The 17,440-nt window shown below is 46.6% G+C and overlaps 1 protein-coding gene and 1 non-coding gene across 4 annotated transcripts in view; both read right to left on the bottom strand.

Annotated features, from left to right (window-relative positions):
- LOC119966503 (cAMP-responsive element modulator-like) overlaps positions 1 to 17,440 on the bottom strand; it is a 191,265-nt gene that overhangs the window by 134,838 nt on the left and 38,987 nt on the right. The window contains exon 1 of one of the 3 annotated variants that reach the window (XM_038798302.1): positions 11,991 to 12,154. The exons of the other annotated variants lie outside the window; for them this stretch is intronic. The gene's annotated coding sequence lies outside the window, so the exon portion shown is untranslated. Of the gene's footprint in view, positions 1 to 11,990; positions 12,155 to 17,440 lie in introns of those variants that run through there. 3 annotated transcript variants of the gene reach the window in all.
- On the bottom strand, positions 12,707 to 12,812 carry LOC119966732. Its single transcript, XR_005460826.1, has one exon. It is a non-coding gene; the product is annotated as a U6 spliceosomal RNA (small nuclear RNA).

Below are 17,440 nucleotides of genomic sequence, written 5' to 3'. Positions count from 1 at the left end.
AGGAAACCCACGTAGTCACGGGGAGAGCGTGCAGACTCCGCACAGACAGTGACCCAAGTCGGGAATCAAACCCACGTGTAGGGAGAACATATTGGCATTGATAGAGGATTGGTTAGCTAACAGGCAACAAAGGTAAGGGATAAATGGGTCTTTTTTGGTTGGTAAACTGTAACTAGTGGAGTGCCAAAAGGATCAGTGCTGAGGCCTCAACTATTTATAATCTATATCAAAGACTTGGGTGAAAGGACAGAATGTATGCAAGCTATATTCACCAATGATACCAAGATTTCTTTTTCTTATTTGCAGTACAGAAGGAGGCCATTCAGCCCATTGTGTCCACACTAGCAAAAGGGCTACCCAGCTAGTACCATTCTCCAGCTCTATCTCCATTGCTCTCTAAATTAATCATTTTCAGATATGTATCCAGCTCTCTCTTGAAACCTGCTATTGAATCCACCTCCACCCCTCCCCCAGGCAGCGCATTCCAAATCCCACCAACTCTCTGAGTAAAGAAGTTTCTCCTCATCTCACTCCCAGCTCTCTTATTAACCATGTTGAAATTGTAACCCCTAGTCACTGACATACCAATACTGGAAACAGAATATCTTTCTTTACTCTGTCAAAATTGTTCAGAATTTTGAACACCTCAATAAGGTCACCTCTGAATCTTCTCTGCTCCAAGCAGAACAAGCCTAATTTCTCCAATCTTTCATTGTATCTAAAATTCCTCATACCTGGTACCATTCTGGTAAATCTCCTCTGCAATCTCTCCAGGGCTTTAACATCCTTCCATAAATAAGGTGCCCAGAACTGTACACATTACTCCAAATGTGGTCTGACCAATGCTTTTATACTCTATGTCTCTATTTATAAACCCAAGGATCCTATGAGCCTTCTTAACAACTGTTTCAACTTGCCTGGCCACCTTCAGAGAATTAGGCACTTTAATCCCAGGTTCGTTTGCTCCTGTACTCCCCTCAAAGTTGTACCATTGAGCCTATACTGTCTCCCCATGTTTCTTCTACAGAATGCATTACCTCACATTCACTGCATTGAAGTTCATCTATCAGGTGTCTTCCCATTTGGCCAATTTGTCAATGTCCCTGTAAAGTTAATCAGCCTCATCCTCACAATTCTCTATTCTCCCTAACTTGGTATCATCTGCAAATTTAGAGATTTTGCCTTCAACACCCACTTCTAAAACATTTACATAAATCCGAAAAAGCAAGGGTCCTAACATTGAGCCCTGGGCAACATCACTTTCAACTCTTCTCCAGTCTGAGAAATGCCCATCCATACCTACCCTCTGTTCCCTATCTCTAAACCAATTTCTAATCCATGCTGCCAAGGACCATTAATCCCAAACATTTTTAGTTTGCTAACCAACCTGAAATGTGGCACCGTTTCAAATGCTTTCTGAAAGTCCAAATATACATCCACGACACTACCCTCATACATTGTCTGTGTCACCTCATCAAAGAACTCAATTAAATTTGTCAGACATGACCTTCCCTTGACAAAACCATGTTGACCATCTAGTATTAACTTCTTTTCTCTCAGTGATGTCAAGCTGACAGGTCTGTAGTTTCCTGGTCACCCTTTGCCCCTTAAACAACAGCATTATATTTGCAATCCTCCCGTCCCCCGGGACTAATCCTGTGTTCAGAGAGGCCTGGGAAATTTCTGTCAACAGCTCCGCAATATGCTTCCTTACGTCTCCCAGCAATCTAGGATGCATCCCATCCGGGCCTGAAGACTTCTCTGCCTGGAGTGCTGCCAGCCTTCTTAGCACCTTTTCTTTATCTATCATTTTATGCTCAGTTGCTCAACACACACATTTTCAACTGGGACATTTTGTAACCATCTTCAAATTTGGTAAAGACTGAAACAAAATACTAATTTAGTACTACTGCTATACTGTACTACTGCTGTACTGCTTTAGTGAGCACTTGACCCCACTTGGCCATTTTGGGCCCCATTCTATCTTTCACTAATCTTTTAACATTAATACATTTGAAAAACAGTAAGAAGTCTTACAACACCAGGTTAAAGTCCAACAGGTTTGTTTCGAATCACTAGCTTTCGGAGCACTGCTCCTTCCTCAGGTGAATGAAAAGGTGGGTTCCAGAAACATTTATACAGACAAAGTCAAAGATGCAATCATGTTTGAAAACCATTTTGCTATTTGTTTTAGCACAGCCTACCATCCTTTCCTCATGCTTCCTCATAACATAGAGCATAGAACATACAATGCAGAAGGAGACCATTCAGCCCATCGAGTCTGCACCGACCCACTTAAGCTTTCACTTCCACCCTATCCCCGTAACCCAAAAACCCCTCCTAACCTTTTTAGACATAAAGGGCAATTTAGCATGGCCAATCCACCTAACCAGCACATCTTTGGACTGTGGGAGGAAACCGGAGCACCTGGAGGAAACCCACGCAGAAACGGGGAGAACGTGCAGACTGCACACAGTCAGTGACCCAGCGGGGAATCGAACCTGGGAGCCTGGCACTGTGAAGCCACAGTGCTAGCCACTTGTGCTACTGTGCTGCCCAAATAGCCTTCCTTATTCCAGCCTCAGCCTCTCTTCTGCATTTGAGATGCTCTTCCTGATTTATGTTGCTATTATTATTCCAGCATGCATCACATAGCCCATTTTTTCTTCCTTATTTTATCATCAATATCCTTAATCATACTGGATACTCCATCTTCGGATACCCCGTATATATTTCTCATGGGTACGCATCTAGCTTGCACCCGATCCATCTCTCCTCTGAAAGTCTCCCATTTATCATCCATTGTTTTATGCACCAAAGTGCGTTTATAATCAACCTGCTCCAGTTCAGCTTTTAGGCCCCTAAAATTTGCTGTGGGATCTTAATCCGTGACTGGCTTTTATCCTTTTCCAACTTAATATTGAATCATATTACATTTATGATTGCTACTTCCCAACAGCTCCCCCACTCTGGTGTTCTCCACCTGCCCTGCTTCATTTCCTAGGACTAGATCCAGTACAGCTTGCTCCCTGAGGACAGGAAGTGTATTGTTCCAGAAAGTTGGAAAGCAAGAAGTCAAGAGGAGGTAAAGAGTCCACAATGGATATTGATAGATTAAGTGTGATTCAGCAAAAAATTGGCAGATGGAATCTAATGAAAATCAGCATGCTATTTAAATGGAAAGATTGTAGAACTCAGTGGCACAGAGGGATCTGGCTGGGCAGCACGGTAGCATAGTGGTTAGCACAATTGCTTCACAGCTCCAGGGTCCCAGGTTTGATTCCCAGCTTGGGTCACTGTCTGTGCGGAGTCTGCACATTCTCCCCGTGTGTGCGTGGATTTCCTCCGGGTGTTCTGGTTTCCTCCCACAGTCCAAAGATGTGCAAGGTAGGTGGATTAGCCATGCTAAATTGCCCTTAGTGTCCAAAATTGCCCTCAGTGTTGGGTGGGGTTACTGGGCTATGGGGATAGGGTGGAGGTTTGGTCTTGGGTAGGGTGCTCTTTCCAAGAGCCGGTGCAGACTCAATGGGCCGAATGGCCTCCTTCTGTACTCTAACTTCTATGATTCTATGGGTGTCTTGGTACATGAATCACAAAAGATTAGTGTACAGGTACAGCAAGTGATTAGGAAAGCAAATGGCTGTCCGTGTGGAGTTTGCACATTCTCCCCGTGCCTGCGTGGGTTTCGCCCCCACAACCCAAAAATGTGCAGAGTAGGTGGATTGGCCACGGTAAATTGCCACTTAATTGGAAAAAATAATTGGGTAATCTAAATTTTAAAAAAAAGGAAAGCAAATGGAATGTTGGCATTTATCGCAACGGGAATGGAATATAGAAATAGGGACGTTTTATTGCAGCTGTACAGGGCCTTGGTGAGATTACATGTGAATTACTATGTACAGTTTAGGTCTCCTTATTTTAAAAAGGACACAATTGCATTAGAAGCATTTCAGAAAAGATTCACATGACTCATTCCTGGGATGAAGGAAAGATATCACAAAGAGAGTTGAATATGTTGCCCTTGTGTTGCCCTATTATGTATTTTCTTTTATTTCCTTTTCTTTTCATGTACTTAATGATCTGTTGAGCTGCTCGCAGAAAAATACTTTTCACTGTACCTTGGTACACGTGAGAATAAACAAAATCCAATAAACAAAATCCGAATATGGTGGACTATTCCCATTGGAGTTTAGTCTAATCATAAGGGTGGACATCAGGAGGATGTTTCTTTTTGCAGTGGAGTCTAGAATAAGGGAGACAGTTTAAGAATAAGAGGTCTCCCTATAAGATAGAGATGAGGAGAATTTCTTTCTCTCAACAGGTCACTAGAATTCTCTTCCCTAGAAAGCAGTGGAGGTTCGGTCACAATTTATTCAAGACTGAGTTACAAAGATTTTTGATAAATAAGGGAATCAAGGATTATTGAAGGGAGCACAGGAAAGTGTCAGATCACAATCAAACAGAGGAACATAAGAATTCGGAGCAGGAGTAGGCAATTCAGCCCCTCAAGCCTTCTACATCATTCAATACGATCATGGCTGATCTCATCTCCACCTTCCTGCCTGCTCCCCATAACCCTTCATCCCACTACTAATTAAAAACATATCTATCTCCTCCTCAAATCTGTTTATAGTGTTTCAGCAGTCCCCTGTTCTCTGGGTACAGAAACCACAGATTTATGATCCTTTGAGTAAAGTAATTACTCCAGATGTGGGGCTGGATTCTCCATTTTTGGAACTAGCGTGAAAGGGCCACATATTCATAGCCCTATAGTGGGCTAGCAGTGAACCATCGGGAAGCTCGCAGCTTTTGCTGTAGAAACAGGCCCCCCGCACTTCCGGGTCAGAGGCCGCGCATTGCAAATTTGTCATCTGCAAATCTGGCCATTGTACATTCTATCCCGGCCTCCAGCGGCTGCGCCATGCTTCATGGCAGACTCAGACCACGGAGCTGGACGCTCCAAATAATGCCCCCGATCATCCGCGCGCCCGACCCGTACCGCCCTTCCAAAATTAGCGCGGTGCTGTATAAGGCCCCCGCCCCGCCCTCCGATCGCCCCCCCACCCCGAACATGCGGCTGCGGACTGAGTCCGCAGCCACCACGCTAGTATCCCGACCAGCAGGACAATGTTAGATCCACACTGTCGGGTCTTCAGCCAGTCAGGAGTGGAGAATGGCGGGGCGCGCCTCAAGCAATGGCTGCAGGTAGGTGACAAGCGGTGCGGCGTACTCTGAGTACGCTGTTTTTCGGGGCCCAGAGAATTAGTCCCAATTCCATGTGGGAGACTGGATTCTCAGCACTGGCACTGGCCGTGATTTTGGCATCGGGGTGCGGAGAATCCAGCCCACGGTCTCACCGATTGCAATTGCAATGGCTCTATCCTGCTTTTATACTTGCAATTAATGTCAACATCCCATTTGCCTTGCTTATTACCTGCTGCACCTGCATACTAACTGTCTGCAATTCATGCACGAGGACACCCAGATCCCTCTTTTGAAGTTTCCCTCCATTCAGACAATAAGTTGCCTTTTTATTCTTTTGACCAAAATGGATAACTTCACAGTTATCGATGATAAATTCCATCTGCCTAACTCACCGATCCTCAGGGACTCAAACCCGTAGCTTTTAGAGGAATTGATCCTCAGGGACTCAAACCCGTAGCTTTTAGAGGAATTGATCCTCAGGGACTCAAACCCGTAGCTTTTAGAGGAATTGATCCTCAGGGACTCAAACCCGTAGCTTTTTTAAGTTTCTGGGGTTCGCCAGACTGACCTGAATCTCGTGGGGACGTCTCCAGCAGCAGGCAGTAGGACAGGCTCGCGACCGGGACAGTGAAGGGGAAAAAGCAAAGTGAAAAAATACTCACAATTGGGGGCCCTATTTTCCCCTATGCATCCGGAGGCGATCTGCTGCTTACACCGTCTGCTTCTGTCGACGCACTAGAGATGCCCGCATTCTCCACCAAATGATAATACTAAATCTTTGCAGTCCAGAGGTAATCAGCAGTCAAACACCAGATAACTTAAAAGAGCCGTTTATTTACCGTGGGGCTGTAGCACAAGTGTAACTGAGTTACAGCAAGTGAAAAAGCAAATTTTTCTAAGTTACAGTTGACTATATATTCTTACAAAATCCATCAAGCCTTCAATCATTAGTCATACAATTAGCCCATTACGCCCCTCCTTTATGTAATTATTTTCTTCCCATCATTAGTAATACAGTTAGTTTCATAGCATAGCAATTCTTTATCAAAAGTCCTGAGGAGTGACTCTTCCCCCGGCTGTGTTTCGTTCCCACCACAGATTCTCACAGACAGTCAAGGTCGTGATAACGCCTTCTCACAAGAACAATTCATTTCACAAAGCTGGCATACAAACTTGACATTCCATTTCCCATCAAGCTCTGATTTTTAACTTGACCAAACTCTCATTCCATTTCCCATTAAGCTCTGATTCTAACTTGAGCCAAACTCTCAAGGACACCCAGATCCCTCTTTTGAAGTTTCCCTCCATTCAGACAATAAGTTGCCTTTTTATTCTTTTGACCAAAATGGATAACCTCACAGTTATCAATGATAAATTCCATCTGCCTAACTCACCTAACCTATCCATATCCATTTGTAAATTTTTCATTTCCTCATTACATCTTACTTTCCCACCTATTTTAACATCATCTGCAAATTTAGCTATTGTACATTCTATCCCTGCATCCAAGTCATTAATATAGATTATAAATAGTTAATAATAATAATCACTTATTATCACAATGCTTCAATGAAGTTACTGTGAAAAGCCCCTAGTTGCCACATTCCGCCGCCTGTTCGGGGAGGCCAGTACGGGAATTGAACCCGCGCTGCTGCCTTGTTCTGCATCACAAGCCAGATATTTAGCCCACTGTGCTAAACCAGCCCCAGAAAGTTAGGACCCGAGGACCTAATCCTGTAGCACACCAACTATTAATTACAGTTTGCCAACCAGGAAAACACCCATTTCATAAAATCCCGAGTACGAAAGGAGGCCATGCGGCCCATTGGATCTGCACCGACCTTCTGAAAGAGCACTCCACCCATGCCCATTCCGCCGCCCTATCCCAATAACCCCTTAACTTAACCATCTTTAAGACATTAAGAGGCAATTTAGCGTGGCCAATCCACCTAACATGCACATCTTTGGTCTGTGGGAGGAAACCAGAGCTCTGCGAGGAAACCCACACAGACACAGGGATATTGTGCTAACTCCACAAAGACAATCACCCAAGGCCAGAATTGAACGCGGGTCCGCTGGCCCTGTGCCACCCTGCCTTCATCTCTCTATTTAGCGCCACGCTCTACTTTCTGTAAGTTAGGTACCATGAGTGCGGCCTCAACCGGGACCTGGGATTCATGTCGCATTACATTCATCCCCCACCATTTGGCCTGGGCTTGCAAAATCCTACCAACTGTCCTGGCTTGAGACAATTCACACCTCTTTAACCTTGGGTTTACTCCTATCTCTGGATCTGTAAAGACTTGATTACCAGCAAATGCTCGCATTGTAAGCATTGTCTGGCATCTTTGAATTTGTCTATATATATGTTTCTGGAACATACCTCTTCATTCACCTGAGGAAGGAGCAGTGCTCCGAAAGCTTGTGTTTGTAACAAACCTATTGGACTTTAACCTGGCGTTGTAAGACTTCTTACTGTGCTCACCCCAGTCCAACGCCGGCATCTCCACATCGTGGCTACCATCGACACCGCAAACTGCCGGCTTAATGTGGCGAGGATCTCCAGGAAGATAGCACATATAGACACTGACATTAAGTTTCTACAAAGATGCAAGAAAGCAGACAAGATCCCGAAAGAGCTACAGATCACAAACCCCCTCAAGTCGACCTACAACACAGACTACGCTGAGAGACTCTGCTGTCGCACCTCTCTCACACTCCTCAAACACCTCATACGCCAGCTCTACAGCAGACGACGCAATCTGGAAACCAAGGTAGAGGCCATATTCTCAACTTGCGCAAAGGATGCAGCAGACTAGCTGCAGAACACCGCCAAACAGATAAGACAACGATACTATGCCACCTATCTGCACACCAAGAACACGAAGCTTGAGAAACTCGGCATCACCACCAAAAGCAACCAAGCCTCCTCCGGTACCACAGTAGAAAACAATACAGGGAAATCTATTGTCAACTTGTTGGACTACACCCTTCAACCAGACAAAATCGAAGTCCTCAGCAGAGGGCTCAATTTCTGCACCACCACCAAAATGGATCCCATCAGTCTCACGGCAGACACGGAGGAATTCATCAGGCGAATGAGGCTCCAGGAATTCTTCCACAGACCCCTAGAGGTGGACAGCGAACCCAAGACTACCAATGAACCGGAACAGCAGACCGAGAGATCTGTGGTGCGGCAACCAAAGAGGAAAGAGTCGAATTGGACCCTTCCGGAAGGCCATGCCCTAGACTCGACATGTATGCTCAAGCCGTCAGGCGTCGTGTCAATGCCAGATTCATCAGTCGCATTCACAAGACAGCCCCAAATGTCACCCAAGCACAACGCAACGCCATCCGCACTCTCAAGACCAACCGCAACATCGTCATCAAACCAGCAGACAAAGGAGGGGCCACCGTCATACTGACGGACTACTGCAAAGAAGTATACCGACAACTCAACAACCAGGAACACTACAGACAGTTACCCGCAGATCCGCCCAAAGAACACATCCGCCAACTCAACAGACTGATCAAGTCCTTGGGTCCAGACCTTCAGAGCACCCTACGTGCTCTCATCCCATGTACTCCCCGCATTGGAGATCTCTACTGCCTCCTGAAAATACACAAGGCCAACACACCAGGCCATCCTATCATTTAAGGCAATGGGACCCTGTGTGAGAACCTCTCTGGCTACATCGAGGGCATCTTGAAACCCATCGTACAAGGTACGCCCAGCTTCTGTCGCGACACGACAGACTTCCTACAGAAACTCAGCACTCATGGACCAGTTGAACCAGGAACAATCCTCGTCACAATGGACGTCTCGGCACTCTACACCAGTATCCCCCATGACGACGGCATTGCTGCAACAACCTCAGTGCTCAACACCGACAACTGGCAATCTCCAGACGTAATTCTGCAACACATCCGCTTCATTCTGGATCACAACGTCTTCACCTTCGACAACAAGTTCTTCATCCAGACGCACGGAACAGCCATGGGGACCAAATTCGCACCTCAATATGCCGACATCTTCATGCACAAGAACAAGACCTCCTCACCGCACAGGACCTTCAACCGACGTTATACACCAGATACATCGATGACATTTTTTTCCTTTGGACCCACGGCGAAGAATCACAGAAACGACTACACTATGACATCAATAAGTTCCGTCCCACCATCAGACTCACCATGGACTACTCTCCAAAATCAGTTGCATTCTTGGACACATTCATCTCCATCAAGGACGGTCACCTCAGCACTTTGCTTTACCGCAAGCCCACGGATAGCCTCACGATGCTCCACTTCTCCACTTCCACCCTAAACACATTAAAGAAGCCATCCCCTATGGACAAGCCCTCCGTATACACAGGATCTGCTCAGACGAGGAGGAGCGTAACAGACATCTACAGACGCTGAAAGATGCCCTTGTACAAACGGGATATGGCACTGGACTCATCGATCGACAGTTCCAACGCGCCACAGCAAAAACCGGCACCGACCTCCTCGGAAGACAAACACGGGACACGAGCGACTGAGTACCCTTCGTTGTCCAGTACTTTCCCGGAACGGAGAAACTACGACATCTTCTTCGCAGCCTTCAACACATCATCGATGAAGATGAACATCTAGCCAAGGTCATCCCCACACCCCCACTATTTGCCTTCAAACAACCGTGCAACCTCAAACAAACCATTGTTTGCAGCAAACTACCCAGCCTTCAGAACAGCGACCACAACACCACACAACCCTACCATGGCAATCTCTGCAAGACATGCCAGATCATCGACACGGGCACCACCATTACACGTGAGAACAACACCCTCCAGGTACGTGTTACATACTCGTGCGACTCAGCCAACGTTGTCTACCTCATACGCTGCAGGAAAGGATGTCCTGAAGCGTGGTACATTGGCGAGATCATACAGACGCTGTGACAACGAATGAACGGACATTGCTCGACAATCACCAGGCAGGAATGTTCCCTTCCAGTCGGGGAACACTTCAGCAGCCAAGGGCATTCAGCCTCTGATCTCTGGGTAAGCGTTCTCCAAGGCGGCCTTCAGGATGCGCGACAACGCAGAATCACTGAGCAGAAACGTATAGCCAAGTTCCGCACACATGAATGCGGCCTCAAACGGGACCTGGGATTCATGTTGCATTACATTCATCCCCCACCATCTGGCCTGGGCTTGCGAAATCCTACCAACTGTCCTGGCTTGAGACAATTCACACCTCTTTAACCTGGGGTTACCCCTATCTCTGGATCTGTAAAGATTCAATTATCTGCAAATGCTTGCATTCAAAGCATTGTCTGGCATCTTTGACTTTGTCTATATATAAATGTTTCTGGAACATACCTCTTCATTCACCTGAGGAAGGAGCAGTGCTCCGAAAGCTAGTGTTTGTAACAAACCTGTTGGACTTTAACCTGGTGTTGTAAGACTTCTTACTGTGCTCACCCCAGTCCAACGCCGGCATCTCCACATTCTGTAAGTTAGCCATTCCTCTATCCAAGCTAATATATTACCCCCAACCCCATGGGATCTTAATTTGTGTGCAGCACTTTATCAAATGCCTTCTGGAAGTCGAGATACACTAGATTTTCTGGAACCCAATTTTCTGGAACCCAATTCACTGGAACCTTTTCAGAATCCATAGAATTTTGGAATATTGTTTCGTTTATAAATTTAGACCCAATTAATTTTTTCCAATTAAGGAGCAATTTAGTGTGGCCAATCCACCTACCCGGCACACCTTTGGGTTGTGGGGATGAAACCCACGCAGACACGGGGAGAATGTGCAAACTCCACACGGACAGTGACTCAGGGCCGGGATTCGAACCCGAGTCCTCAGCACCATAAGGCTGCAGTGCTAACCACTGAGCCACCGTGCCGCCCAAATTTTGGAATATTATAACCAATGCCTCTACCATCTCTGCAGCCACTTCCTTTAAGACTCAAGGATGTAGGCCATCAAGCACTGGGGACCAGTCTGTCTTTAATCCCAATAGTTTGCTCAATGTTTTTTCCCTAGTGACGGCGATTGTTTGAAGTTCCTCCTTTTCAACAACCTCTGCATTACATGCTACTATTGGGATGGTTCAGGGCAGCACGGTGGCGCAATGGATAGCACTGCTACCTCATGGCGCCGAGGTCCCAGGTTTGATCCCGGCTCTGGGTCACTGTCCGTGTGGAGTTTGGAGAATCCGGCCCTATGTTTAAACTTAGGTAAGCAGGTGATGGGATCGGCGTGGGATAGCAGTGACGTAATTAATGGGAGGAGCCAGGTCTGAAGCAAGCGGTTTCGGCTGTAAGATTTTTTTTTGTCTGACAAGGACAGCAGAACTTCCAGGATGTATCTCAAAGAGTCCCTCTCTACTTTTCTGAAAGGAAGTTGCTACACAGTAATACAAGTATCCCTGTGTTTGACCTGTAAAGGGCTTTGTTTAATTGGAGATAGAGACGGTATAAGTGAAAACTGTTTCCTTTTATTTTAAGAATTGTTTAACTGTTCATTGTAGAGCTATTTTTCTGTGATGTTAATATGGTTGATGCTGTGTTAATAATAAAATTTGTTTTAATATAAAAGATTCATATTTGTCAGTGGAATCACTCCTGGGAGAAGTATCCTTTTCTTACAGTTTTACAAATTGAAACTTTTTGGGGGGTCTCGTCTGGTTTCCTAATATAAATTGGGATCTGGTCCCTGACCATAATAGACAGAGGCTCCTCCATTTGGATCTGTCCAGGTTTGTCCCAATTTACAGGCTCTGAGATTACCTTTAACAATGCTCTTATATCGAAGTTTGGGCCACCTTATGGTGTGGTTCTGGTGCTCAGCTGACATGCATACAGGAATCGTCCATGTGAACCACGTGGCTACTCAGTGACATTGAGCTCTGTTGAGCAGGCTTTCCACACCTGGTATGCAGCACCATACAAGAACTTGTCTGTGATTTTGACTTGCCACTTGGGTCTGCAGCAGAAGGCAAGGTAATCAAGAAGTCAGAAAAAGCTACTTTACTTAATCCTCACCAATCTACCTGTCAAAGATGCATCTGTCCATGACAACATTGATAGGAGTACCCACCGCAAAGTGTAGACGAAGCTCCACCTTCACAATTAGATATTCTCTATCATGTTGTGTGGCACTACCATTGTGTTAGGTGCAATAGATTTCAAACTGATCCAATAGCTCAAAACAGGACATTCAGGAGGTGCTGTTGGCCACCAGAAGCAGATGAGTTCTATTCGACCACAATCTGCAAACTCATGGTGCAACATTTTCTTTACCCTGTGATTACTAGCAAGCCAGTAAATCAATCCTGGTTCAATTAAAAGTGCAGAATGGCATGCCAGGAGCAGCACCAGGCATACCTAAAAGTCAGGGGTCAACTTGATAAAGTTACACCATAGGACTACTTGCATAACAAACAGGAGAGACCGCATGCCATAGACAGAGTCTTTTTTTGACAAGGTGAAATGTTTGGAAAGTGTAAAATATGGAACGCTTCACAAATTTGCGTGTCATCCTTGTGCAGGGGCCATGCTAATCTTCTCTGTATCGTTCCAATTTTAGTATATGTGCGCCGAAGCGAGCACCCTATAGTCAGAGTTAAGCGATCCCATACTCATGGACCAAATCGAAGCTCTGTATTCCTTCCACATCCAGCTGTGAATGGTGGTGGACAGCTAAAACAACTCACTGGAGGAGGCAGCTCCACAAATATCCCCTCCTCAATGATGGGGGAGTGCAATATATCACTACAAAATAAACGGTTTAAGCATTGGAAATGATTACTCGCCTCACTTCCCCTCAGCAGCCATTGCGCCAGCTTCATGTTTGTAAAAAGGAGTATTAAACAATGTCTGCGTGATCTCGCTGGCAAATCGGGGAATTTCCGGGAGTCCGCTGCATTCAACTTAAATCTCACTAATGAGATTCAAATGAATGCCAATGGGAGTTAATGATATGCTCGCCATTTTGGAGTGAGATCCAGAACTCGTCATCGGGACTGGGCAGGTTGAACTGCAAACTGGTTCATGCCCAGTGTGAATCTCGATTTTGGCCTTTCCCGCTATTGGCCTTGTGCAATAAGGTCCACGCCGGGATCAACGCATTTATTGAATTGCATCTCAAGTTTCATTTGAAATAGGGGCGGCATGTGATGCAGTGGTTAGCACTGGGATTGCAGCGCTGAGGACCCAGGTTCAAATCTCAGCTCTGGGTCACTGTCCGAGTGGAGTTTGCACATTCACCCCGTGTCTGCGTGGGTTTCACCCCCACAACCCAAAGATGCGCAGGTTAGATGGATTGGCCACGCTAATATTGCCCCTTAATTGGGAAAAAGAATTAATTGGGTACCCTTAAATTAATTTTTTTAAAGTTTCATTTGAAATTTGTTTTTGTTTAAGGCAGTATCCCTTTATGGGGCTTCCCCTTTTCATTTGTCCCTCAGTTTATTTAATTTTGTTCATTTGGTTTACTCAAAAATGGTTGGATGCAGGGAAGCTGTTTCCACTGATTGGAGGGTCTAGAATAAGGGGACACAGTCTCCGGAAACAGGACAGGCCATTTAGGACCGAGATGAGGAGAAATGTCTTTACTCAAAGGCTGATGAACCTTTGGATTCTTTGCCACAGAAGACTGCGGAGCCAATTTACTGAACATATTTAAGAGGAAATAGATAGATTTCTAGACACTAAAAGGGTCACAGGGTATGGGCAGAGCGCTGGAGTATGGTGTTGAGAAAGAGGATCAGCCATGATCATGTTGAACAGCGGAGCAGGCTCGGAGGGAGATTGGCCTACTCCTGCTCCACTGTTCTATGTTTCTATGCCATCTGGCCACTTCAATAACCGCAGAGAGGGGGAAGGCAGTCAGGCCAGAGTGTTTCCTCTGAATTGTATTTTGATTTAAAACAAATTAACAAGTAACGGGTGCAAAGTAACAAAAGATCAAATCAACAAATTAAAGGGCCAGCCCTTTTTTTTGGAACTTTTTTCATAAAATCTTTTTATTCTCCTCATTTTCAAGATTTACATCATTAAACAACCAAAGAAAAAAGAAACAAAAACAAATACAATAACAATTCCCCACACACAAACCGCACCCCGCTCAATATACTGACCCAAACATCCACCCATACATTCCAGGTCAAAAACAAATTAATAATCAATCAGTAAACAGTGTAACAAAACACAACAATATCGCCGACCACCCCCCTTCCCCCGAACCCGCTAATGATCAATGTCAACCAGTTCTCAGAAGTGCATAATAAACAGTCCCCGTGAATTGTGAAACCCTTCCTTCATCCCCTTCAGCTGAGATCTCACCTTCCCGAGAGTCAAAGAAAAATAATTAGGTCCCCCCCGCCAAGCCAAGGCACAGGGTAGAGAAGCTGACCTCCAGCCCAAGAGGACCCACCTCCGGACAAAACATCTGCCCCCTCACCCGCCTGCCGCCCGAGCCGGTCCGATCCCCTGAAAATGGCTTCATGGGGCCCTGGTTCCAAGTTCATGAGCACTACCCCCGAGATGACACCGAAACCCTCCCTCCAACAAACCCCTCACATTCCACGTAACTGTATTAACCGGGGGTCCTTCACACACACACACACACACACACACACACACACACCGCCCCTCCTATCCACCATCATCATAACTCTTTGGCCTGTCCACTGAGCTTAGCCCGTCCCATCCAATTGTTACCATCGAACCCCTCCCACCCCCTCCCAGAATCCCCCATCCACTTCCTCTCGAAAACACTTCACCCAGTATGTGTCCCCTTCCCCCACTTTTCACACTTCCTATGCCCATCGAAACCTGTTTTACCAGGCTCCGAAGACCGCAGCCCTACCACATTCCCGTTCACTGGCCAGCTTGAGCTACCCAGTGTGGAGGCCCCTGCCCAGGCCCCACTCCCCTCCAACCCACTTCTCCCGCCTGGTCCCAGGAAAACAAATAAATCCCCTTCAACACACAACCCCAGTGTAATCACAAAAACCCCAAAGAGCTATAATTGCAAAAGAAAATCTCACTCCTTCCTTGCCCACATAGGCAACTTCAACTCATTTAGCACATACACTGACATGAGATTTTTTTAAAATGGAGCTACATACAATCTTCCACTCCCCCTACTTTCAGTCCAAGATCAATCCTCAGTCCCATTTCTCACTTCTGCCTCAGTCCTTCTGCCTTCATAAGCGCTTCTGCTGCTTCCACCATCTCGAAATAAGTCTCTGGAGTTGTAGGTCACCCTCAACTTAGCTGGGTACAACTTAGCTGGGTACACTACGCCGAACCGCACACTGCTGTTATACAGTGCCGTCTTCACTCAGCCGAAGGCCACCCGCCTCCTCGCCAACTCCACAGTAAAGTCCTGGTATATACGTAAGCATGCTCCAGCCTACTGCACCACCTGCTTCTGCTTTGGCCAACCATGGACCTTCTCCTTCACACGGCACCTACGGAAACAAATAATCACAGCTCTCGGCAGCTTATTCGCCTTTGGTTTAGGCCTCCATGCCCTATGAGCCCGATCCAGTCCGTGCCGGGAGGGATCTTCCGTCTCCCCCAACAGCTCCATCAGGCCCCATCAGGAAGGCCCACGATCCTCAGATTTTGCCGTTTAGCTCCGTTTTCCAGGTCTTCCACTTTAGCTTGCAAAACCTTGTTGGCCTCCACCACCCTCTGAAGCTCCTCCCCCACCAAGGTAAGCTGATCACTGTGTTGCGACAAGGTCTCCTCCATCCCGTTCAGTTTCTCATCCTGCTCCCGCACCTAGGCCGATGACCTCAACACCGCCGCCTTCATCGGGGCAATTGCCTCCTCCCCCGGCACCTTCAATGCCACCATCATCTCCTTCCTCATCACCTCCATGCGCGTTGTGAACTGTTTTTCAATCTCCAAAGCCATCACCTCGGTCATCTTTTCTGCCGCGAACAGTGGGGTCCCACCCAGCGACCCAGTCCGTCCAGTTGCCGAGCTGACCCTTCTACTCGACGGCGAACCTTTACTCGCCCCCTTCTTCACAGCGATGTTCTTTGGGTTTTGAACATCTTCCTTTTGTCTGCCAAAATTGCCCTTAGTGTTGGGTAGGGTTACTGGGTTATGGGGATAGGGTGACGGTGTGGGCTTGGGTAGGGTGCTCTTTCAAAGAGCCGGTGCAGACTCGATAGGCCTAATGGCCTCCTTCTGCCCTGTAATATTAGACATTGCCTATCCACTGTCATGCCTTTTAATAAAATTCCCCAATCTGTCTTGGCCAATTCATGCCTCATTCATTAATAATTTCCTTTTGTTTAGATTTAGAACTCTTGTTTCAGATCAAACTTCTTCACTTCCGATCCCAATGAAGAATATGTAATGGTCATTATTCCACAAAGAACCCCACACAAGATTATGAATTAACCCCTTCTTACTACATAATACCAAATCCAATACAGCGTGTTCTCTAGTTGGTTTATCCACATACTCGTCTAAAAATATTTTGTACACACTGTCGGGATCCCTCTTCCGGGATCGACCCGGAAAACCACGCCTCGCGAGATCTAATGCGATCTCGCAAGACGTCGTGATCTGAATCTGGCCCATTGTGGGCGTGATCACTATTTCGCAAACCTACATATCAGAGAGAGACAGCTAGTCTCACTCCAATATGCTCTCCCATGATCTACCTGAGCTATGAGATCTAACCTCCTCACCTCGGAGATCTTGGACAAGCACCGGTCAGTGTTGGTCCCCACAAATGGGGACTAGATGCAACAGCACTTATTGGGGTCTCCTAGGGGATAGGAGGCCCCCATGTGCTTGCCCTCTGGATAAGGTGGCAGCCTGGCACTGCTATTGCCACTTGGCCACACTGACAATGCCATCATGGCATCCTGGAATTGCTACCTAGGTACCAGCAAGGTGCCCACTGCCAGGGTGCCAGGCTGGCATTTTTCCCATGCCAGAGATTGAGCTCACGGTTAGCCAGCACAGGGGCGAGGTGTTATGGACCATCTTGTTGGGGCTTCTGGAGGGGGTGGGTCGAGAGATCTCCTGCATGGAGGAGTTCTGACGAGCAGAGCTCCTCAGTACAGGAGACGGGACTAAGTGCAGCCTTGACGGGGAGTTCCCCGCTGAGGCGTTGAATATAACCAGAATCCCAGTAGATAGCATGGTGTTTCTCGGCATGGTGAGTGCCGGCAAACACCCAGCTAAACGTGTTCATTACAGGACTC

The sequence above is a fragment of the Scyliorhinus canicula genome, chromosome 5 (assembly GCF_902713615.1).
Source record: "Scyliorhinus canicula chromosome 5, sScyCan1.1, whole genome shotgun sequence".
In the NCBI taxonomy this organism is placed as follows: Eukaryota; Metazoa; Chordata; class Chondrichthyes; order Carcharhiniformes; family Scyliorhinidae; genus Scyliorhinus; species Scyliorhinus canicula.
This window is presented reverse-complemented; position numbering and strand designations above follow the sequence as displayed.